We start from the raw sequence: 25,209 nt of genomic DNA on the forward strand, positions 1-25,209 counted from the left end.
AGACAGACTTAAGCATAGATACGAGTGAAAAACTCTCATCGTAGTCAACACCTTGAACTTGTCGAAAACCTTTTGCGACAATTCTAGCTTTGTAGATAGTAACACTATCAGCGTCCGTCTTCCTCTTGAAGATCCATTTAATCTCAATGTCTCGCCGATCATTGGGCAAGTCAATCAAAGTCCATACTTTGTTTTCATACATGGATCTTATCTCAGATCTCATGGCCTCAAGCCATTTTGCGGAATATGGGCTCACCATCGCTTCTTCATAGTTCATAGGTTCGTCATGGTCTAGTAACATAACTTCCAGAACAGGATTACCGTACCACTCTGGTGCGGATCTTACTCTTAAGACCGACGAGGTTCTGTAGTAACTTAATCTGAAGTTTCATGATCATCATCATTAACTTCCTCACTAATTGGTGTAGTAGTCACAGGAACAGATTTCTGTGATGAACTAATTTCCAATAAGGGAGCAGGTACAGTTACCTCATCAAGTTCTACTTTCCTCCCACTCACTTCTTTCGAGAGAAACTCCTTCTCTAGAAAGGATCCATCTTAGCAACGAATCTTGCTTTCAGATCTGTGATAGAAGGTGTACCCAATAGTAACCTTGGGTATTCTATGAAGACGCACTTCTCCGATTTGGGTTTGAGCTTATCAGGTGAAAGCTTTTTCACATAAGCATCGCAGCCCCAAACTTTAAGAAACGACAACTTTGGTTTCTCGCCAAACCACAGTTCATAAGGCGTTGTCTCAACAGATTTTGATGGTACCCTTTTTAAAGTGAATGCAACTGTCTCTAATGCATAAACCCAAAACGATAGTGGTAAATTGGTAAGATACATCATAGATCGCACTATATCCAATAAAGTGCGGTTACGACGTTCGGACACACCATAACGTTGTGGTGTTCCAGGTGGCGTGAGCTGTGAAACTATTCCACATTGTTTTAATTGAAGACCAAACTCATAACTCAAATATTCGTCTCCGTGATCAGATCGCAGAAACTTTATTTTCTTGCTACGATAATTTTTCCACTTCACTCTGAAATTCTTTGAACCTCTCAACAATTTCAGACTTATGTTTCATCAAGTAGATATACCCATATCTGCTCAAATCATCTTGTGAAGGTCAGAAAATAACGATACTTGCCATGAGCATCAACACTCATTGGATCACATACATCGGTATGTATTATTTCCAATAAGTCAGTAGCTTGTTCCATTGTTCCGGAGAACGGAGTTTTAGTCATCTTGCCCAAAAGGCACGGTTCGCAAGCATCAAATGATTCATAACCAAGAGATTCCAAAAATCCATCTTTATGGAGTTTCTTCATGCGCTTTACACCGATATGACCCAAACGGCAGTGCCACAAATAAGTTGCACTATCATTATCAACTTTGCATCTTTTGACATCAATATTATGAATATGTGTATCACTATGATCGAGATCCAACAAACTATTTTCATTGGGTGTATAACCATCGAAGGTTTTATTCATGTAAACAGAATAACAATTATTCTCTAACTTTAAATGAATAACCGTATCGCAATAAACACGATCAAATCATGTTCATGCTCAACGCAAATGCCAAATAACATTTATTTAGGTTTAACACTAATCCCGAAAGTATAGGGAGTGTGCGATGATGATCATATCAATCTTGGAACTACTTCCAACACTCACCGTCACTTCCCCTTCAACTAGTCTCTGTTTATTCTGTAACTCCTGTTTCGAGTTACTAATCTTAGTAACCGAACAAGTATCAAATACTCAGGGGCTACTATAAACACTAGTAAGACACATATCAATAACCTGTATATGAAATATACCCTTGTTCACTTTGCCATCCTTCTTATCCACCAAATATTTGGAGTAGTTCCACTTCCAGTGACCATTTCCTTTGCAGTAGAAGCACTCAGTTTCAGGCTTAGGTCCAGCTTTGGGCTTCTTCACGGGAGTGACAACTTGTTTGCCGTTCTACTTGAAGTTTCCCTTTCTTTCCCTTTGCCCTTTTCTTGAAACTAGTGGTCTTGTCAATCATCAACACTTGATGCTCTTTATTGATTTCTACCTTCGTCGATTTCAACATCATGAAGAGCTCGGGAATTGTTTTCGTCATCCCTTGCATACTATAGTTCATCACGAAGTTCTAGTAACTTAGTGATGGTGACTAGAGAATTCTGTCAATCACTATCTTATCTGGAAGATTAACTCCCACTTGATTCAAGTGATTGAAGTACCCAGACAATCTGAGCACATGCTTACTAGTTGAGCGATTCTCCTCCATCTTTTAGCTATAGAACTTGTTGGAGACTTCATATCTCTTAACTCGGGTATTTGCTTGAAATATTAACTTCAATTCCTAGAACATCTGATATGGTCCATGACATTCAAAACATCTTTGAAGTCCCGATTCTAAGCCGTTAAGCATGGTGCACTAAACTATCAAGTAGTCATCATATTGAGCTAGCCAAACGTTCATAACGTTTGCGTCTGCTCCTGCAATAGGTCTGTCACCTAGCGGTGCATTAAGGACATAGTTCTTCTGTGTAGCAATGAGGATAAACCTCAGATCAGGGATCCAATCCGCATCATTGCTACTAACATCTTTCAACACAATTTTCTCTAGGAACATATCAAAATAAACATATGAAAGCAACAACGCAAGCTATTGATCTACAACATAATTTGCAAAATACTACCAGGACTAAGTTCATGATAAATTTAAGTTCAATTAATCATATTACTTAAGAACTCCCACTTAGATAGACATCCCTCTAATCCTCTAAGTGATTACGTGATCCATATCAACTACACCATGTCCGATCGTCACGTGAGATGGAGTAGTTTCAACGGTGAACATCAATATGTTGATCATATCTACTATATGATTCACGCTCGACCTTTCGGTCTCCGTGTTCCGAGGCCATATCTATATATGCTAGGCTCATCAAGTTTAACCTGAGTATTCCGCGTGTGCAACTGTTTTGCACCCGTTGTATTTGAACGTAGAGCCTATCACACCCGATCATCACGTGGTGTCTCAGCACAAAGAACTTTCGCAATGGTGCATACTCAGGGAGAATACTTCTTGATAATTAGTGAGAGATCATCTTAAAATGCTACCGTCAAACAAAACAGAATAAGATGTATAACAGATAAACATCATATGCAATCAAAATATGTGACATGATATGGCCATGATCATCTTGCGCCTTTGATCTCCATCTCCAAAGTACTGTCATGATCTCTATCGTTACCAGCACGACACCATGATCTTCATCATCTTGATCTATATCAATGTGTCGTCACATGGTCGTCTCGCCAACTATTGCTCTTGCAACTATTGCTATCGCATAGCGATAAAGTAAAGCAATTATTTGGCACTTGCATCTTATGCAACAAAGAGACAACCATAGGGCTTCTGCCAGTTGCCGATAACTTCAACAAAACATGATCATCTCATACAACAACTTATATCTCATCACGTCTTGACCGTATCACATCACAACATGCCCTGCAAAAACAAGTTAGACGTCATCTACATTGTTGTTGCAAATTTTACGTGGCCGCTACGGGCTTAGCAAGAACCGTTCTTACCTACGCATCAAAACCACAACGATAGTTCGTCAAGTTGGTGCTGTTTTAACCTTCTCAAGGACCGGGCGTAGCCACACTCGGTTCAACTAAAGTTGGAGAAACTGACACCCGCCAGCCACCTGTGTGCAAAGCACGTCGGTAAAACCAGTCTCGCGTAAGCGTACGCGTAATGTCGGTCCGGGCCGCTTCATCCAACAATACCGCCGAACCAAAGTATGACATGTTGGTAAGCAGTATGACTTGTATCGCCCACAACTCACTTGTGTTCTACTCGTGCATATAACATCAACGCATAAAACCTAGGCTCGGATGCCACTGTTGGGGAACGTAGTAATTTCAAAAAAAATCCTACGTACACGCAAGATCATGGTGATGGCATAGCAACGAGAGGGGAGAGTGTTGTCCACGTACCCTCGTAGACCGTAAGCGGAAGCATTATGACAACGCGGTTGATGTAGTCATACGTCTTCACGATCCGACCGATCCAAGTACCAAACGTACGGCACCTCCGAGTACAGCACACGTTCGGCTCGATGACGATCCCCGGACTCCGATCCAGCAAAGTGTCGGGGATGAGTTCCGTCAGCACGACGGTGTGGTGACGATGATGATGCTCTACCAGCGCAGGGCTTCGCCTAAACACCGCGACGATATGACTGAGGTGGAATATGGTGGAGGGGGGCACCGCACACGGCTAAGGAACGATCCGTAGATCAACTTGTGTTGTTGTGCCTAGAGGTGCCCCCCTGCCCCCGTATATAAAGGAGCAAGGGGGGAGGGGGCGGCCGGCCTAGGAGGGGCGCGCCAAGGAGAGTCCTACTCCCACCGGGAGTAGGACTCCCTCCTTCCTTGTTGGAGTAGGAGAAGGGGGAAAGAGGGGGAGAGGAGGAAGGAAAAGGGGGCCGCACCCCTTGTCCAATTCGGACCAGAGGGGGGCTGCGCGCCTCCTTCCTTTCGGCCTCTCTTCTCTATTCCCGTATGGCCCAATAAGGCCCATATACTCCCCGGCGAATTCCCGTAACTCTCCGGTACTCCAAAAAATACCCGAATCACTCGGAACCTTTCCGAAGTCCGAATATAGTCGTCCAATATATCGATCTTTACGTCTCGACCATTTCGAGGCTCCTTTGTCATGTCCCCGATCTCATCCGGGACTCTGAACTCCTTCGGTACATCAAAACTCATAAACTCATAATATAACTGTCATCGAAACCTTAAGCGTGCGGACCCTACGGGTTCGAGAACTATGTAGACATGACCTAGAACTATTCTTGGTCAATAACCAATAGCGGAACCTGGATGCTCATATTGGCTCCTACATATTCTACGAAGATCTTTATCGGTCAAACCGCATAACAACATACGTTGTTCCCTTTGTCATCGGTATGTTACTTGCCCGAGATTCGATCGTCGGTATCCAATACCTAGTTCAATCTCGTTACCGGCAAGTCTCTTTTCTCGTTACATAATGCATCATCCCGCAACTAACTCATTAGTCACATTGCTTGCAAGGCTTATAGTGATGTGCATTACCGAGAGGCCCCAGAGATACCTCTCCGACAATCGGAGTGACAAAACCTAATCTCGAAATACGCCAACCCAACATGTACCTTTGGAGACACCTGTAGTACTCCTTTATAATCACCCAGTTACGTTGTGACGTTTGGTAGCACCCAAAGTGTTCCTCCGGTAAACGGGAGTTGCATAATCTCATAGTTACAGGAACATGTATAAGTCATGAAGAAAGCAATAGCAACATACTAAACGATCAAGTGCTAGGCTAACGGAATGGGTCATGTCAATCACATTATTCTCCTAATGATGTGATCCCATTAATCAAATGACAACACATGTCTATGGTTAGGAAACATAACCATCTTTGATTAATGAGCTAGTCAAGTAGAGGCATACTAGTGACTATATGTTTGTCTATGTATTCACACATGTATCATGTTTCCGGTTAATACAATTCTAGCATGAATAATAAACATTTATCATGAAATAAGGAAATAAATAATAACTTTATTATTGCCTCTAGGGCATATTTCCTTCACCTAGTCCATCACATCATTCTCCTAATGATGTGATACCGTTATCAAATGACAACTCATGTCCATGGTTAGGAAACCTTAACCATCTTCGATCAATGAGCTAGTCTAGTAGAGGCTCACTAGGGACACGGTGTTTGTTTATATATTCACACATGTATTATGGTTTCCAATCAATACAACTCTAGCATGAATAATAAACCTTTATCATGAATAAGGAAATATAAAATAACAACTTTATTATTGCCTCTAGGGCATATTTCCTTCACTATAAAGCGTTGATCATGCTCATCCCCAAGAAATCGGTCGCTAAGGAAATCAGGGGTTTCCGCCTAATCAGCTTGCCACGCAGCTTCTCGAAGCTTTTCGTTAAGATCCTAGTGAACAGAGCGCGTACGCGTATGAAAGAAATTGTTTCGGCTAACCAGTCTACCTTCATTGTCGGGAGGAATATACACGACAACTATCTTCTGGTTAGGCAAGTGGCGTGGAAAATTTATGGAAGGAAGGAGAAAGGCGTATTCCTGAAGCTCGACATCACCTGCACCTTCGACTCCCTCTCTTGGCCATTCCTCTCTGAGGTTTTGAGGAAAAAAGGGTTTGGCAGCACCTGGATCAGATGGATAGCGATCTTACTACAATTGGCCACGACTAAAGTGATTGTTAATGGAGTCCCGGGCCGCATCTTCGCACATGCGCAAGGGTTGCGGCAAGGGGATCCGGTGTCCCCCTTCTGTTCGTGGTGGCCATGGAGGCTCTGTCGTCTATTTTCACCAAGGTCGAGCACGAGGGTGTGGTCAGCTCTTTCACCGGTGTCTCGGCAACGCAGCACCTCTCGATCTACGCAGATGATGTTGCCCTCTTCGTCAAGCCCACAAACATGGATCTAAACTTTGTGAGAGCCACGCTTGACATCTTTGGAGAAGCCTCGGGCCTTAGGATCAATTACAGGATATCCGTCGCGATTATCATTCGTGGATCAGAGGTGGACAGCAACCGGGTGGCTGGGATATTACAATGCACAATGGGATTGTTCCCCTGCAAATACCTCGGCATCTAGCTCTCCATCTTGCAGCTCTCCATACCGGATTGGCAGCCACTACTTGATCAAGTCAGACACATGGTCCCTGCTTGGTAGCGCGGTCTCATCCAGAGGCCAGGGAGGCTCATCCTAGTAAAATCAATTATCGCAGCTAGACCCATTCATGAATTGTTGATCCTAGACGCACCATAGTGGGTGTTTGATGACATAAACTCTTGGCTTCGATCCTAATTTTGGGCCGGGAAAGACAAGACAAATGGGGGTAGTGCCTTGTAGCTTGGAACACCATCTGCTGCCCCTATTGCTATGGAGAATTGGGGTGAAAAACCTCAAGTTGCAAGCTCTCGCCCTCCGGGTGCATTGGGAGTGGATTAGACGAACGGACGACGAACGACCATGGAAGGGCCTGAAGTTGGTCTCTGATAGTGAGTCCAAGGAAGTTTTCGACAACCTTATCCCCATCTCGGTCGGCGACGGGAAGTATACTTTGTTTTGGCGCAATCGATGGATCAATGGGCGTGCGGTGGTTGACACAGGCCCGACCATCTTTGCCCTCATTCCCTCGCGCATCCAGAATATTCGTACGGTGCATCAGGCGTTGGGGAGCAGAAGGTGGGTGTCGGTGTCAAAACCGGCGGATCTTGGGTAGGGGTCCCCGAATTGTGCGTCTAGGCGGATGGTAACAGGAGACAAGGGACACAATGTTTTTACCCAGGTTCGGGCCCTCTCGATGGAGGTAAAACCCTACTCCTGCTTGATTAATATTGATGATATGGGTAGTACAAGAGTAGATCTACCACGAGATCAGAGAGGCTAAACCCTAGAAGCTAGCCTATGGTATGATTGTTGTTTGTCCTATGGACTAAAACCCTCCGGTTTATATAGACACCGGAGAGGGTTAGGGTTACATGGAGTCGGTTACAATGGTAGAAGATCTACATATCCGTATCGCCAAGCTTGCCTTCCACGCCAAGGAAAGTCCCATCCGGACACGGGACGGAGTCTTCAATCTTGTATCTTCATAGTCTAGGAGTCCGGCCAACGGTGATAGTTCGGCTATCCGGACACCCCCTAATCCAGGACTCCCTCGGTAGCCCCCGAACCAGGCTTCAATGACGATGAGTCCGGCGGGTAGATTGTCTTCGGCATTGCGAGGCGGGTTCTTCTCCAAATTCCATATACTTGTCGAATAGTGTTCGGCTTCTGATAAATGCTGTGCTCCTTGGCTTCCACGCCCAATAATGGCCATCTTCCACGTGTCGAACGAATGCGAAAAGCCAGGGTATTTTTACACTTTCCCCCCTAGCTGCGCAAATGAGCTGCCTATAAAAAGAGACGAGGATCTAGATCCGAATCACACCATCTCCCCTTCGCGAGCTTTCACCGGAGCACCTCTGACAAAAAATCCATTCTATCATGGACAGTCGACGCGGCTCCTGCTCTCGCGCTCCCAGCCCCAAGCCTGGGGATTGGGAGAGATGCTCAGTCCCGCATAGCAAGCTAGTGACGCTCCAAACCAAGGGATTTCTTCCCCCAGCCTTCATGGTTCCGGTTCGAGCCGGACTCGCCACCTATAAGGGCGGAAAGCAAGCGGAGAGCGTCCCCGATCCTTCCAAAGGAGAGCGGGTATGCTTTGTCTCTTATCTGATAAGAGGACTTTGGATTTCCAATACATCCGTTTCTCCGGGGGGCTCCTGGAGTTCTATGGCCTCCAGCTGCATCACCTTACGCCTGCCTCCATTCTGCACATCGTGGGCTTCGTAGCCCTTTGCGAACTGTTTTTGGGCGTCGAGGCTCATTTTGCGCTGTGGAAGAGATTATTCTGCCTCGTACCCCGTCCTCATGAGGGGTCAATATATCAAGTGGGCTGAGCCGAGCTATGGCGCATCGCCGGGACCGGATATCTATCCGGAACCCCGAAGAAGGCGTCCGAAGACTGGCCTTCGGAATGGTTTTATATAGAAGACGCCCCGCTACTGGATCCCGTTCGGACCGGCCTCCCGGAGTTCAGTAATGCTCCCTTGAAGAAACGCCTAAGTTGGCGTCCACTGAGCCCCGAGAGGAACAGCGACAGGGACGTCCTTTACCTGATGAGCCGAATAAGGTTGCTAGCTCATTCCGGACTGACCATGATTAGTGTCATGGCCACATGCATTATGCGGGCGGTGCAACCACTTCAATATAGGGGCCACCCCATGTGGGATTTCAACGGGGAGGACGATGCCACCCGTCACGGCCGTAAGGGGCCGGGATCGGTCGCCGAACTGGTGAAGATCTTGTCCGCGCTGTACAAGGGGGAAGAGGAGGATTTTCTCCGCGTCAGTCCATTGAACGGATTTTCTATGAACAATCCTCAAAGCTGGGTAAGCGAACATCTCCTTTCCTGCACATCCGATCCGTACTCCCATGGTTATATATCTCATTTTGTGAGTTCGACACAGGAACTGCGTCAGGCCGTAAAAGATATAAACAGCCCGCCCCTGCAACCCGAGGATCCGGAACGGTTCCTCGATCTGGCCTCCCAAGAGGATCCGGACATATTGGTGGAGCTGATTGATGGGGTATTTCATCAACTGAGCATCCATAATGCCCTGGTCGCCCTTATGGCCGATTACCCCGGAATACTTCCAGCCTCACAGGTAACTGAGACCGAAGCCCCAGTACTCTGATAATGACTCATCCGTGCTTATTTTTGATCACCGTATATCAATGGTGTTTCGCAGGGGGTGCCTCCGAGGCGGGAAGCCGAGCCCGTAGCGGCTAGCCAACAAGGGGCAGCGCGGCCACGCAGGCTAAAAAGAAGTGCGGTCCGGGTTGAAACGCAGCCGCAACGGTAAGGCGTGTCACCATATTCCCGGGATTGATTTTGGGAAGGTATATTAACGCTGGTGCTCCTTTTAGGAAAAAGAGCGCTCGCCGGACTGTGTCCAGAGAGATGGCTGAGCCTCCACCAACCAGGCTCCAACGCCGGGTCCGGAAGCGGAGCTGAACACGAGGCGTGCGTCGGATGCTCCTCCGACAGAGGATGCCGACAGATTGTCCGCCACCAACTCCGAGGTGGAGAGTGCCATGAATCACAGGCGCCGCCAGACAGTTCTTCGTGACGCATGTTTCTCCCAAGAGGCATTGAACGCCTTCAATTGAGGAGACGCGCACCTCCGTGCCGCTCAAGATGGTCTAGCCAGAGCCACGGAGTAGTATGTAAAGGACATACGGGTGAGGAAATTTGATAGTTATATATGCCAGTAGCCCACGAGACTTAAAATAGTTAGGAGAACTGATTTAAGGATCATTTGTTATGCAGGATCTTACGGAAAAAAATACCCGACTGTCTCAGGAGCTTGAAGAGTGCAAGGCCCAGCTTGAGGCTGCACTAGCCGCCCCAGGGGGAGCCACAGAGACCCCCTCCGGTAATATATACTTCGAAAGATAAGTAGTTTGTGAAGTGCAGCGTGTGTATAAGTCTGACAATAATATTGTAGATGGCGCCGGACTAGATCCGGACAAGCAACATCTCCTGCGCCAGTTAAAGGCCAGCGAGAATGTGCTTACAAGGGTGAGGCAAGAGAAAAATAATCTCCAAGATGCCAACACCCAGCTGGGTGAGGAACTAAAGGATGTTCGAGCCCAGCTGTCTGACTCCGTTAAGGAGAATCAGCGGCTTCGTCGCGGCATTTATAGTAAGTGCTTGAGCGAGCTTTTTTGAAAAGAAGAGTTCGTCGAGGAAGTCGACTGACAGAAATATGTCTATAGGTATGCTCACAGGTCGTCCTGCAGAGGAAATGCCCGGTCCAACGGGTGACCTACTTCCCGAGCTGCTGCAACTGCAAGAACGAGTTCGGCAGGTGATGAGAGACGTCGCCCAGGCCTTGTGGCCATCCATCTCCCTACCCGAAGGCCTTGGAGAGATTGTAGAGAGGCTTCAGGGAGCATGGCGGCGCTTCCGGCTATGGAAGATATCGGCCTGCCGTCAAGGCGCCAGGGAGGCCTGGGCCATGGTGAAGATGCGGTACACGAAGGCTGACCCAAACCACATGGCCGAGGTCGGACCTATGGGGCCCGATGGGAAGGAGATCCCTGTGAGCTTAGTGTACGGCCAAGTAGAGTTGGCCGCAAAGTATTCCCAGCGGTACTGTAAACTAGACAGCCTATTAGATGGTATTGAAGAGGAATACAATCAGTCAATTTGACCATGTAATTAAAAATGACATGTAAAATGCCTTCTAGCCGGATTGTAGATCGTTTGTCGTAGCGGACCCTTTCGCTTCAACCTCGGGACCCTATAGTCCGAAGTGTGTACGAATACCCTCGCGGTTATGTAAGAACCAGGGCATGCGTGGAGACCAGGCGTAGGGGTCATTAGTGCTCTATCAGACAAGTGCCCAACTAGTTATGTTATATTACATGGTTAGTAAGAAACATCTTCCAGGGAGAATAGTTCCGTTAGGGGTTCCTTTCCCTGGGAGGCATGCCCTAAAGTGCATGTCCGGACTGCAAAAAAAAGCAGGAAAACATCTGGGGGCAGATAAATGAATAAGTAAGAAATCATCTTTTAGTTCACCGACCGAATATTCCCTTAAGAACGCTAGCTTTCGGCTTCACCCAGTCTGAGGTACACGTGCGGCTGACCCGGCGGTAACAATCGCAGAGGTGCTCCCTTTACCACCTAGCCGAACAATCGGTAACGTAGGGGTAAGCACAGGAGCCAGGCAACCCAACTTGGCCAAAACTTAAGTCATATCGATGCATATAATGGTGAATAAAAGGTACATGCGGAAGTGTGACACATGTGTTGGGCATAAAGCCCGTAGAAATAAGCTTCTGTTAAAGAAGCCCCCAGGTATACTGAGCGCGGACAACGCGTCAAGTGTGTGCGAACAATGCGCAAACGAGCCTTCCACGGCTTCAGAAAAAGGAGGGAGAAGCAGAGAAATAAAAAACAGTTAAAGTACAAAATATAGACGGAGGAAGGAGACGAACCCCGAGTCCTGCGCTAGGCGTAAAATCTTCGGAGACGGGCTGCATTCCATGGGTTCGGCTCCAGTCGGTTATTCGATGCGTTCCGCAGACGGTACGCACCGCCGGTCAGGACTTGGTCGATGATGAAGGGACCCTCCCATTTGGGCTTGAGTTTGTCCTTTTTCTTGTCCGGCAGGCGTAAAACTAATTTGCCAACATTGTAAGCTTTGGCCCGTACTTCTCTGCTTTGGTATCTTCGAGCCTGCTATTGATAGAATGCAGAACGGGCTTTTGCCACGTCGCGCTCCTCCTCCAAGGCGTCCAAACTGTCCTGCCGATCGAGCTCGACTTCTCTTTCTTCATACATGCGCACGCGAGGTGAGTCATGAATTATGTCGCAGGGCAAAACTGCCTCTGCGCCGTACACCATAAAAAATGGTGTGGATCCGTAGTGCGATTCGGCGTGGTCCGCATCCCCCATAGTACGGAGTCGAGCTCCTCTACCCAGTGCATATTAGATTCCTTGAGGGACCGCACTAGTCTAGGTTTAATGCCGCTCATGATTAGACCGTTTGCTCGCTCGACTTGACCGTTAGTTTGAGGGTGATAGACTGAAGTGCAGTCGAGCTTGATGCCCATGTTTTTGCACCAGAGTTTGACCTCGTCGGCCGTGAAGTTCGTGCCATTATCAGTGATAATGCTATGGGGGACGCTGTAACAGTGTACTACCCCTGATATGAAGTCTATCACCGGTCCGGATTCAGCCGTCTTAACAAGCTTTGCCTCTATCCATTTGGTGAATTTATCCACCATGACCAGTAGGTATTTTTGCTTGTGGGTTCCTCCTTTAAGGGGTCCAACCATATCAAGCCCCCAGACCACGAACGGCCAAGTGATGGGTATAGTTTTGAGGGCGGTAGGTGGCATGTGGCTTTGATTAGCAAAGAGCTGGCATCCTACGCATCGTTGGACCAAGTCCTGAGCATCTGCCCGGGCCGTCGGCCAATAAAATCCTGTACGGAAGGCCTTGCCTACAAGGGCCCGGGCTGCGGCGTGGTGCCCGTCGAGTCCGGCATGAATTTCCGCCAGAAGATTTCGCCCTTCCTCTTCGGAGATACACCTTTGAAGGACTCCGGTTGTGCTTTTCTTATAAAGCTCTCCCTCATGGACCTTATAGGCTTTAGATCGCCGCACTATGCAGCGGGCCTCGTTTTGGTCCTCGGGAAGTTCCTGCCTAGTTAGGTAGGCTAGGAATGGTTCTGTCCACGGGGCGATGACTGCCATTATTGTGTGGGCTGACGGTGTTATTTCGTTGGCGGAGCCACCAACTACGTCAGAATGTTCAGTGAGGGGTAATGTGGTTGGGTCCGGGCTGTTATTTCCGGACTCTCCCTCCCAATACGGATGGCTTGAAAAGCCTCTCTGGGAAGATGTTGGGAGGGACGGCATCGCGCTTTGTGCCAATGCGTGCCAACACGTCTGCTGCCTGGTTGTTCTCCCGGGCTATGTGGTGAAATTCGAGCCCCTCAAACCGAGCTGACATTTTTAAGACGGCATTGTGATAAGCTGCCATTTTCGGATCCTTGGCATCAAAGTCTCCATTTATTTGGGATATCGCGAGGTTTGAATCCCCGCGGACCTCTAGGCACTGAATGCCCATGGAGACTGCCATCCGGAGACCATGTAGAAGGGCCTGGTATTCAGCTGCGTTGTTGGAGTCCGTGTACATTATCTGAAGTACATATTGGACTGTATCTCCGGTTGGGGACATCAGAACAACGCCGGCCCCCAGGCCAGCCAACATTTTGGAGCCGTCGAAGTGCATGATCTAGTTGGAATATGCGCCGTACTCTTTAGGGAGTTCGGCTTCAGTCCATTCGGCGATGAAGTCGGCCAAAACCTGTGACTTAATAGCTCGCCGTGGCTTGTAAGTTATGTCGAACGGGAGGAGCTCGATGGCCCATTTGGCAATCCGGCCCGTTGCGTCGCGGTTGTTTATAATGTCATTAAGAGGTACTTCGGAGGCTACTGTTTTCGAACACTCTTGGAAATAGTGTCGCAGCTTCCGGGATGCCATGAACACTGCGTATGCTATCTTTTGATAATGCGGGTACCGCGACTTGCATGGAGTTAGGACAGTGGGCACGTAGTAAACTGGTTTTTGGAGAGGGAACTTGTGTCTGTCCGTTTCTCGTTCGACAACGAGCGCCGCGCTTACAACTTGATGGGTTGCCGCGATGTATAATAGCATTGGTTCGCCCGTGCTGGGCGCGGCCAGGACCGGATTTGTTGCCAATATGGCTTTGATCTCTTCGAGTCCGGCCGTGGCGGCATCCGTTCGCTCGAAGTGTTCGGTGCGCCGCAGGAGGCGATAAAGGGGTAATGCCTTTTCTCCTAAGCGGGAGATAAAGCGGCTTAGAGCCGCCACGCATCCAGTCAATTTTTGAATTTGTTTGAGGTCTTTTGGGATATCCAATTGTGACAGAGCTCGGATCTTGGCTGGGTTTGCTTCAATTCCTCTAGCGGATACGATGAAGCCCAGGAGCTTTCCGGCTGGTACGCCGAAAACGCATTTTTCCGGGTTGATCTTAATGTCATATGCTTGGAGATTGTCGAATGTGAGCCTCATGTCATCTACTAGAGTTTCGACATGCTTGGATTTGACGACCACATCATCTACATATGCCTCCACTGTTTTGCCGATCTGGTTTGCCAGACATGTCTGAATCATACGCTGGTATGTTGCGCCGACGTTTTTGAGCCCGAAGGGCATTGTGTTGAAGCAGAATGGGCCGTATGGAGTGATGAATGCCGTTGCGGCTTGGTCTGGCTCTGCCATCTTAATTTGGTGGTAGCCGGAGTATGCGTCGAGGAAGCACAATGAATCGTGTCCTGCGGTAGCGTCGATGATTTGATCGATGTAGGGAAGGGGGAAGGGATCCTTTGGGCAAGCCTTGTTAAGGTCCTTAAAATCGACACACAGACGCCAGGATTTGTCCTTCTTTGGTACCATTACCAGATTTGCTAGCCAGTCCGGATGTTTTATATCTCTAATGAATCCGGCCTCCAATAGTTTGGCTAGTTCCTCTCCCATGGCCTGTCTCTTGGGTTTGGAGAAGCGCCGAACAGCCTGTTTGACTGGCTTGAATCCTTTTAGGATATGTAGGCTGTGCTCAGCCAGCCAGTGTGGGATTCCTGGCATGTCTGAAGGGTGCCAGGCAAAGATGTCCCAATTTTCACGTAGGAATTCTCGTAGTGCGGCGTCTACATCAGGGTTTAATTGTGCCCCGATGGAGGCCGTTTTTGTAGGGTCCATTGGATGGACTTGGAATTTGACTATTTCGTCCGCCGGTTTAAAAGAGGTGGACTTGGATCTCTTATCGAGTATCACATCGTCCCTGTTTACCGTGGAGCACAGCGCAGTGAGTTCCTCGGTCGCTAGGGCTTCGGATAGTGCCTCAAGGGCAAGTGCGGCTTTTTTATTTTCGGCGCGGAGTGCTATGTCCGGGTCATTAGCAAGAGTGATGATTCCGCTGGGTCCGGGCATTTTGAGCTTCATGTACCCGTAATGGGGTATGGCTTGAAAAATTGTGAATGCCTCTCGCCCTAATATAGCGTGGTATCCGCTGCTGAACGGGGCCACTTGGAATGTGACCTCCTCGGACCTGTAATTATCCGGCGTGCCGAATACCACATCCACTGTGATTTTTCCTGTACAGCATGCTTCCCTACTGGGGATTATTCATCTAAAGGTTACGCTGCTTCGCTCAATGCGGTTCCAGTCTATTTCCATTTTTCGAAGGGTTTCCTCGTAAATGAGGTTTAATCCACTGCCGCCATCCATGAGTACCTTGGTAAGGCGAAAGCCGTCCACTATTGGACTGAGAACGATTGCGGCTGGTGCTCGGGCTGTTCGGAATTTAGGTTCGTCACTGGCGTTAAAGAGAATAGCCGTGTCACTCCATGGGTTTATTGTTGCTACCTGGTGGACTTCGGCGAGATTGCGGAGTGTTAGCTTCCGCATATTATTTGATGCAAAAGTTTCGAAGACTGTTAATACCGTACTGGTATTGCTGGGCTGGTGCTCTGGAGATAGAAGCTCTTCGCCACTTTTGGCCACCTGTCATAGTATCCAACATGCTCTAAGGCTATGAGTTGGCGTGGCGCCCTCTGTACTGTGAATTTTGTAGGGTCCATTGAGCCATCCCTCCAGTAAGGTTCCATGCCCTTTAAAGGGTTTTTGCTTTTTGGTATTTAACCCAGGTGCCTGGTAATGATGCACCCTTTTACTTTGGACTGGGGTTGTGTTCAAGGCCGAATTATCCCAAAATTTGATTTTGGTTTTCCAGGCGCTCTCCATCGCACGGTACTTTCGTACTATGGACGCCAAGTCGGCAAAGCGTGTAATTTCGTGACGACTTACGGCATTGAGGATTCCTTCGTCCGTGCAATTAATGCAGAAGAATGAAATTGCGTCCTCTTCATGGCAGTCCTTTATCCTGTTCATGACCAGGAGGAATCTGGCCCAGTAATGATGTACTGTTTCAGTGGGCTCTTGCCGGATTTGGGATAGATCGCTTATGTTTGGGTGGGCGGGTGGAGTTAAATTGCGAACTCCGTCCGATCTAAGACTCAGGGGCCAAGAAGCTTCCGAACTTGGAAGCTTGGGTTCTTGGAGGTTGTCTGATGAATCTGGCCCACTGCCTGACTTTAAGTTCAGGGCTTGAGTGGTGTTCTCCCCTCCGCGGGAATCCGGCATGAAGGGATCTGAAATCCGGACATAGCTAGTCCTTAGGATTGAGGAAGGGTTGTCGTATTGTTCCTCTACCACAGCAACGTGGTGGGTAGCTTGGGGAGAGTTAATCTCTCTCAGATCGGTTTTAGGCCCAATCTGGTCATAATCTGTAGCGACTCCCAGGGCGGCGATGCGATCCAAGAGCTCGTTTAAGGAGGAGAGCTCCATTGGATCTAACTGCTCGGCGAGTTCCGAGTTGACATGAAGATTGCTTTTGATGACCCAAGAAGTCATCGTCGGCGCGGCGGCCGAACAAGTCGGGATCTTATTCGGCAAACTCCACCTACAAGAGATTGTGCATGGGCCTTACTTACTCCATGTCGGCTCCTCTCATATGGAAGACATGGGCGCCATTGAGGTGCAAGATTTTCCTTTGGTCAGCCTCGCAGTACAGAGTGTGGACCTCCAACCATCAAACCCGGCATGGATTGCAGGACGAGACCTCCCCTTGCTTCACTTGTCTCCAGAAGAGGACAGAGTCGACCACATCTTAATACAATGCTCATACGCTAGAGAGGTGTGGCACCTGATCCTGAGTCACTTCAGGCTGAACATCGCTGCCCCGCCCACGGACTGCACTCCAATACAGTGGTGGGAGCGAGCCAGAAGCGCCCTCCACAGGTGCGAGAGGAAAGGTTTCGACTCCCAGATCATGGTAACGACTTGGGCAATCTGGAAGCAGCTGAACGCGGGGGTCTTTAATGTTGGGGAACGTAGCAATAATTCAAAATTTTCCTATGTATCACCAAGATCAATCTAGGAGATACTAGCAACGAGAGAGAGAGAGAGAGAGAGAGAGATATGGAGTGCATCTTCGTACCCTTGAAGATCGCTAAGCGGAAGCGTTACAAGAACGCGGTTGATGGAGTCGTACTTGCGATGATTCAAATCGCGAAAGATCTGATCTAGCGCCGAACGGACGGCGCCTCCGCATTCAACACATGTACAACCCGGGGACGTCTCCTCCTTCTTGAACCAGCAAGGGGAGAGGAGAACTTGAGGGAGAGCTCCGGCAGCATGACAACATGGTGGTGGAGCTTGTGGTTCTCTTGTAGGGCTTCGCCGAGCACTACGGAGGAGGAGGAGGTGTTGGAGGAGGGAGGGGCTGTGCCAGGGAAGGGTGTGCGGCTGCCCTCTCTCTCCCTCACTATATATAGGAGAAGGGGGCAGGAGGAGGCACACTAGGGTTTCCCTGGTGGAGGGGCGGCGGCCACAGGGGAAACCCTAGATGGGTTTGGGTGCCCCACCCCTAGAAAACTTGCCCCCCAAGCCAGGAGGGGCGGCTGCCCTAGGGGAGGCGCCCCCACCTCTCCAGGTTATGTGATATGGGGTGGGAGGGGCGCACATCCCCTTAGTGGGCTGATGTGCCCCCTGCCCTTGGCCCATAAGGCCTCCAATGCTTGTCGGGGCCTCCGAAACCCCTTTCGGACATGCTGGTCGTCACCCGGTACCCCCGGACTCCAATACCCTTCGTTCAATATATCGATCTTCACCTCCGGACCATTCCAGAGTTCCTCGTCACGTCCGAGATCTCATCCAGGACTCCAAACAACCTTCGGTAACCACATGCTATTTCCCATAACAACTATAGCGTCACTGAACCTTAAGTGTGTAGACCCTACGGGTTCGGGAACCATGCAGACATGACCGAGACACCTCTCGGCCAATAACCAATAGCGGGATCTGGATACCCATATTGGCTCCCACATGTTCCATGATGATCTCATCAGATGAACCATGATGTCGGGGATCCAATCAATCCTGTATACAATTCCTTTTGTCTATCGGTATGTTACTTGCCCGAGATTCGATCGTCGATATCCCTATACCTTGTTCAATCTCGTTACTGGCAAGTCTCTTTACTCGTTCCGTAACGCATGATCCCGTGACTAACTCCTTAGTCACATTGAGCTCATTATGATGATGCATTACCGAGTGGGCCCAGAGATACCTCTTTGTCATACGGAGTGACAAATCCCAGTCTCGATTCGTGCCAACCCAACAGTCACTTTCGGAGATACCTGTAGTGCATCTTTATAGCCACCCAGTTATGTTGTGAGGTTTGGTACACCCAAAGCATTCCTACGATATCTGGGAGTTGCACAATCTCATGGTCTAAGGAAATGATACTTAACATTAGAAAATCTCTTAGCAAATGAACTACACAATCTTGTGCTATGCTTAGGATTGGGTCTTGTCCATCACATCATTCTCCTAATGATGTGATCCCATTATCAATGACATCCAATGTCCATGGTCAAGAAACCACAACCATCTATTGATCAACGAGCTAGTCAACTAGAGGCTCACTAGGGACATGTTGTGGTCTATGTATTCACACATGTATTATGGTTTCCGGTTAATACAATTATAGCCTGAACAACAAACAATTATGATGGACAAGGAAATATAATAATAACCATTTTATTATAGCCTCTAGGGCATATTTCCAATAGTCTCCCACTTGCACTAGAGTCCAGTTCACATCACTATGTGATTGTAATGAATCCAACACCCATGGGGTTTGATCATATCTTGCTTGTGAGAGAGGTTTTTAGTCAACGGGTCTGAACCTTTCAGATCCGTGTGTGCTTTACGTCATCTTGTAGATGCAGCTACCATGCGCTATTTGGAACAATTCCAAATAACTGCTCTACTATACGAATCCGGTTTACTACTCAGAATCATCCGGATTAGTGTCAAAGTTTGCATCGATGTAACCCTTTACAACGAACTCTTTTACCACCTCCATAATCGAGAAAATTCCTTAGTCCACTAGTTACTAAGGATAACTATGACCGATGTCCTGTGATCCATTCCTGGATCACTCTTGTACCCCTTGACTGACTCATGGCAAGGCACACTTCAGGTGCGGTACACAGCACAACATACTGTAGAGCCTACGTCTAAAGCATAGGGGACGACCTTCGTCCTTTCTCTTTCTTCTGCCGTGGTCAGGTCTTGAGTCTTACTCAATACTCACACCTTATAACACAGCCAAGAACTCCGTCTTTTCCGATCTATTTTGAACTCCTTCAAAATCTTGTCACGGTGTGTGTTCATTTGAAAGTACTATCAAGTGTTTTTTGATCTATCCTTATAGATCTTGATGCTCAATGCTCAAGTAGCTTAATCCAGGTTTTCCATTGAAAAACACTTCTCAACAACCCTATATGCTTTCCAGAAATTCTACATCATTTCTGATCAATATGTCAACAACATATACTCATCAGAAATTCTATAGTGCCCCCACTCACTTCTTTGGAAAATACAAGTTTCTCATAAACTTTGTATAAACCCAAAATATTTGATCATCTCATCAAAGCATATATTCCAACTCTGAGATGCTTATTCCAGTCCTTAGAAGGATCGCTGGAGCTTTGCATACTTGTTAGCATCTTTTAGGATTGACAAAACCTTCTGGTTGCATCACACACAACCTTTCCTCAAGCAAATCGTCAAGGAAACAATGTTTTGACATCCTATCTGCAAGATTTCATAAATAATGCAGTAACTGCTAATATAATTCCAACAGACTCTTAGCATCACTACGAGTGAAAAAAAGTCTCATCGTAGTCAACTCCTTGAACTTGTCAGAAAACATCTTAGCGACAAGTCGAGCTTTCTTAATGGTGACACTTACCATCATTGTCCGTCTTCCTTTTAAAATCCATCTGTACCCAATAGCCTTATGACCATCAAGTATTTCTTCCAAAGTCTACACTTTGTTTTCATACATGGATTCTCTCTCAAATTTTATGGCCTTGAGCCATTTGTCGTAATCCGGGCCCACCGTCGCTTCTCCATAGCTCGTAGGTTCATTGTTGTCCAACAACGTGACCTCTAAGACAGGATTATTGTACCACTCATAAGTTGTACGTACCCTTGTCGACCTATGAGGTTTGACAGTAACTTGATCTAAAGCTTCATGATCATCATCATTAGCTTCCTCTACAACTGACGTAGGTGCCACAGAAACATCTTTTTGTGTTGCGCTACTCTCTGATTGAAGTGAAGGTTCAACAACATCATCAAGTTCTATCTTCCTCCCACTCAATTCTTTCGAGAGAAACTTTTCCTCGAGAAAGGACCCATTTCTAGAAACAATCACTTTTGCTTCTGTATCTGAAATAGGAGGTATACCCAACTGTTTTGGGTGCCCTATGAAGATGCATTTATCCGCTTTGGGTTCGAGCTTATCAGGCTAAAACTTTTCCACATAAGCGTCACAGCCCCAAACTTTTAAGAAACGACAGCTTAGGTTTCTCTAAACCATAGTTCATACGGTGTCATCTCAATGGAATTAGGTGGTGCCCTATTTAAAGTGAATGTGGTTGTCTCTAATGCCTAACCCATAAACGATAGTGGTATTTCGATAAGAGACATCATGGTATGCACCATATCCAATAGGGTGCATTTATGATGTTCGGACACACCATCACACTATAGTGTTCCAGGCGGTATTAGTTGTGAAACAATTTCCACAGTGTCTTAATTGTGTACCAAAATCATAACTCAGATATTCATCTCTATGATCATATCAAAGACATTTTATCCTCTTGTCACGACAATCTTGAACTTCACTCTGAAATTACTTGAACCTTTCAATAATTCAGACTTGTGTTTCATCAAGTAAATATACTTAGCATCTACTCAAATCATCTGTGAAGTAAGAACATAATGATATCCATTGCGTGCCTCAGCACTCATTGGACTACAGGCATCAAAATGTATTACTTCCAACAAGTTGGTTTCTTGTTCCATCTCACTAAAAACGAGGCTTTTCAGTCATCTTGCCCATGTGGTATGATTTGCATGTCTCAAGTGATTCAAAATCAAATGAGTCCAAACGATCCATCTGCATGGAGTTTCTTCATGCATATATACCAATATGACTCAAATGGCAGTGCCACAAGTAGGTGGTACTATCATTACTATCTAATATTTTTTGGCATGAACATGTGTATCACTACGATCGAGATTCAATAAACCACTCATTTTAGGTGCAAGACCATTGAAGGTATTATTCAAATAAACAGAGTAACCATTATTCTCCTTAAATGAATAACCGTATTGCGATAAACATAATCCAATCATGTCTATGCTCAACGCAAACACCAAATAACAATCATTTAGGTTTAACACCAATCCCGATGGTAGAGGGAGCGTACGATGTTTGATCATATCAACCTTGGAAACACTTCCAACACATATCGTCATCTCTCCTTTGGCTAGTCCCCGTTTATTCCGTAGACTTTTATTTTGAGTTACTAACACTTAGCAACCGAAGCGGTATCTAATACCCTGGTGCTACTAGGAGTACTAGTAAAGTACACATTAATATAATGTATATCCATTATACTTTTGTCGATCTTGCCTGCCTTCTCATCTACCAAGTATCTAGGGTAGTTCTGCTTCAGCGACCGTTCCCCTTATTACAGAAGCACTTAGTCTCGGGTTTGGGTTCAACCTTGGGCTTTTTCACCAAAGCGGCAACTGATTTGTCGTTTCATGAAGTATCCCTTCTTGCCCTTGCCCTTCTTGAAACTAGTGGTTTTACTAACCATCAACAATTGATGCTCCTACTTGATTTCTACTTTCGCGGTGTCAAACATCGCGAATAGTTCAAGGATCATCATATCTATCCCTGATATGTTATAGTTCATCACGAAGCTCTAGTAGCTTTGTGGTAGTGACTTTGGAGAACCATCACTATCTCATCTGGAAGATTAACTCCCACTCGATTCAAGAAATTGTAGTACTCAAACAATCTGAGCACATGCTCAACGATTGAGCTTTTCTCCCTTAGTATGCAGGCTAAGACACTTGTCGGGGGTCTCATACCTCTTGACGTGGGCATGAGCCTGAAATCCCAATTTCAGCTCTTGGAACATCTCATATGTTCTGTGATGTTTCAAAAAATGTCTTCGGCGCCTCAATTCTAAACCGTTTAACATTACGCACTGAACTATCACGTAGTCATCAAAACGTGTATGTCAGATGTTCGCAACATCCACAGACGATGTTCGAGGTTCAGCACACCGAGCGGTGCATTAAGGACATAATCCTTTTGCGCAGCAATGAGGACAATCCTCGGTTTACGTACCCAATCGGCATAATTTCTACTATCAACTTTCAACTAAATTTTCACCAGGAACATATCTAAACGGTAAGCTACGTCATAATTTGCAAAGACCTTTTGACTATGTCATGATAATTAAGTTCAACTAATCAAATTATTTAATGAACTCCCACTCAGATAGACATCCCTCTAGTCATCTAAGTGATACATGATCCGAATCGACTAGGCCGTGTCCGATCATCACGTGAGATGGACTAGTCATCTTTGGTGAACATCTCCATGTTGATCGTATCTACCATACGACTCATGCTCGACCTTTCAGTCTCTCATGTTCCGAGGCCATGTCTGTACATGCTAGGCTCGTCAAGTCAACCTAAGTGTTTCACGTGTGTAAATCTGGCTTACACCCGTTGTATGCAAACGTTAGAATCTATCACACCCGATCATCACGTGGTGCTTCAAAACAACGAACCTTCGCAACGGTGCATAGTTAGGGGGAACACTTTCTTGAAATTTTAGTGAGGGATTGATAACTCACAAGTGTAGGGGATCGCAATAGCTTTCGAGGGTAAAATATTCAATCCAAATTTATTGATTCGACGCAACGGGAGCCAAAGGATATTATTGAGTATTAGCAGTTGAGTTGTCAATTCAACCACACCTGGATAACTTAGTATCTGCAGCAAAGTATTTAGTAACAAATAGTATGATAATAAAGGTAGCGGTAGCAAAAGTAATATTTTTGGGTCGTGTAGTGATTGTAACAATAGCAACAAAAAAGTAAATAAGCGAAGCACAAGATGTGAACTCTTAGGCAATGGATCAGTGATGGATAATTATGTCGGATGCGATTCCTCATGTAATAGCTATAACATAGGGTGACACGGAACTAGCTCCAATTCATCAATGTAATGTAGGCATGTATTCCATAAATAGTCATACGTGCTTATGGAAAAGAACTTGCATGACATCTTTTGTCCTACCCTTCCGTGGCAGCGGGGTCCTAGCGGAAACTAAGGGATATTAAGGCCTCCTTTTAATAGAGAACCAGAACAAAGCATTAGCACATAGTGAATACATGAACTCCTCACACTACGGTCATCACCGAGAAGTATCCCGATTATTGTCACTTCGGGGTTGTCAGATCATAACACATAATAGGTGACTATAGACTTGCAAGATAGGATCAAGAAGACACATATATTCATGAAAACATAATAGGTTCAGATCTGAAATCATGGCACTCGGGCCCTAGTGACAAGCATTAAGCATAGCAAAGTCATAGCAACATCAATCTCAGAACATAGTGGATATTAGGGATCAAACCCTAACAAAACTAACTTGATTACATGGTAAATCTCATCCAACCCATCACCGTCCAGCAAGCCTACGATGGAATTACTCACGCACGGCGGTGAGCATCATGAAATTGGTGTGGAGGATGGTTGATGATGACGATGGCGATGAATCCCCCACTCCGGAGCCCCGAACGGACTCCAGATCAGCCCTCCCGAGAGAGATTAGGGCTTGGCGGCGGCTCCGTATCGTACAACGCGATGAAACTTTCTCTCTGATTTTTTTCTCCGTGAGACGGAATATATGGAGTTGGAGTTGAGGTCGGCGGAGCCTCAGGGGTCCCACGAGACAAGGGGCGCTCCCAGGGGGGTGGGCGCTGTTGGAAATATGCCCTAGAGGCAATAATAAAAGTATTATTATTATATTTCCTTGTTCATGATAATTGTCTTTTATTCATGCTATAACTGTATTATCCGGAAATCGTAATACACGTGTGAATACATAGACCACAATATGTCCCTAGTGAGCCTCTAGTTGACTAGCTCGTTGTGATCAACAGATAGTCATGGTTTCCTGGCTATGGACATTGGATGTCGTTGATAACGGGATCACATCATTAGGAGAATGATGTGATGGACAAGACCCAATCCTAAGACTAGCACAAAAGATCGTGTAGTTCATTTGCTAGAGCTTTGCCAATGTCAAGTATCTCTTCCTTCGACCATGAGAGCGTGTAACTCCTGGATACCGTAGGAGTGCTTTGGGTGTATCAAACGTCACAACGTAACTGGGTGACTATAAAGGTGCACTACAGGTATCTCCGAAAGTATCTATTGTTTTATGCGGATCGAGACTGGGATTTGTCACTCCGTGTAAACGGAGAGGTATCTCTGGGCCCACTCGGTAGGACATCATCATATGCGCAATGTGACCAAGGAGTTGATCACGGGATGATGTGTTACGGAACGAGTAAAGTGACTTGCCGGTAACGAGATTGAACAAGGTATTGGATACCGACGATCGAATCTCGGTCAAGTAACATACCGATAGACAAAGGGAATTGAATACGGGATTGATTAAGTCCTTGACATCGTGGTTCATCCGATGAGATCATCGTGGAACATGTGGGAGCCATCATGGGTATCCAGATCCCGATGTTGGTTATTGACCGGAGAACGTCTCGGTCATGTCTGCATGTCTCCCGAACCCGTAGGGTCTACACACTTAAGGTTCGATGATGCTAGGGTTATAAAGGAAGTTTGATATGGTTACCGAATGTTGTTCGGAGTCCCGGATGATATCCCGGACGTCACGAGGAGTTCCGGAATGGTCCGGAGGTAAAGATTTATATATGGGAAGTCCTATTTTGGCCACCGGAAA

This window comes from Triticum dicoccoides, chromosome 1B (genome assembly GCF_002162155.2).
Source record: "Triticum dicoccoides isolate Atlit2015 ecotype Zavitan chromosome 1B, WEW_v2.0, whole genome shotgun sequence".
NCBI classification, from domain to species: domain Eukaryota; kingdom Viridiplantae; phylum Streptophyta; class Magnoliopsida; order Poales; family Poaceae; genus Triticum; species Triticum dicoccoides.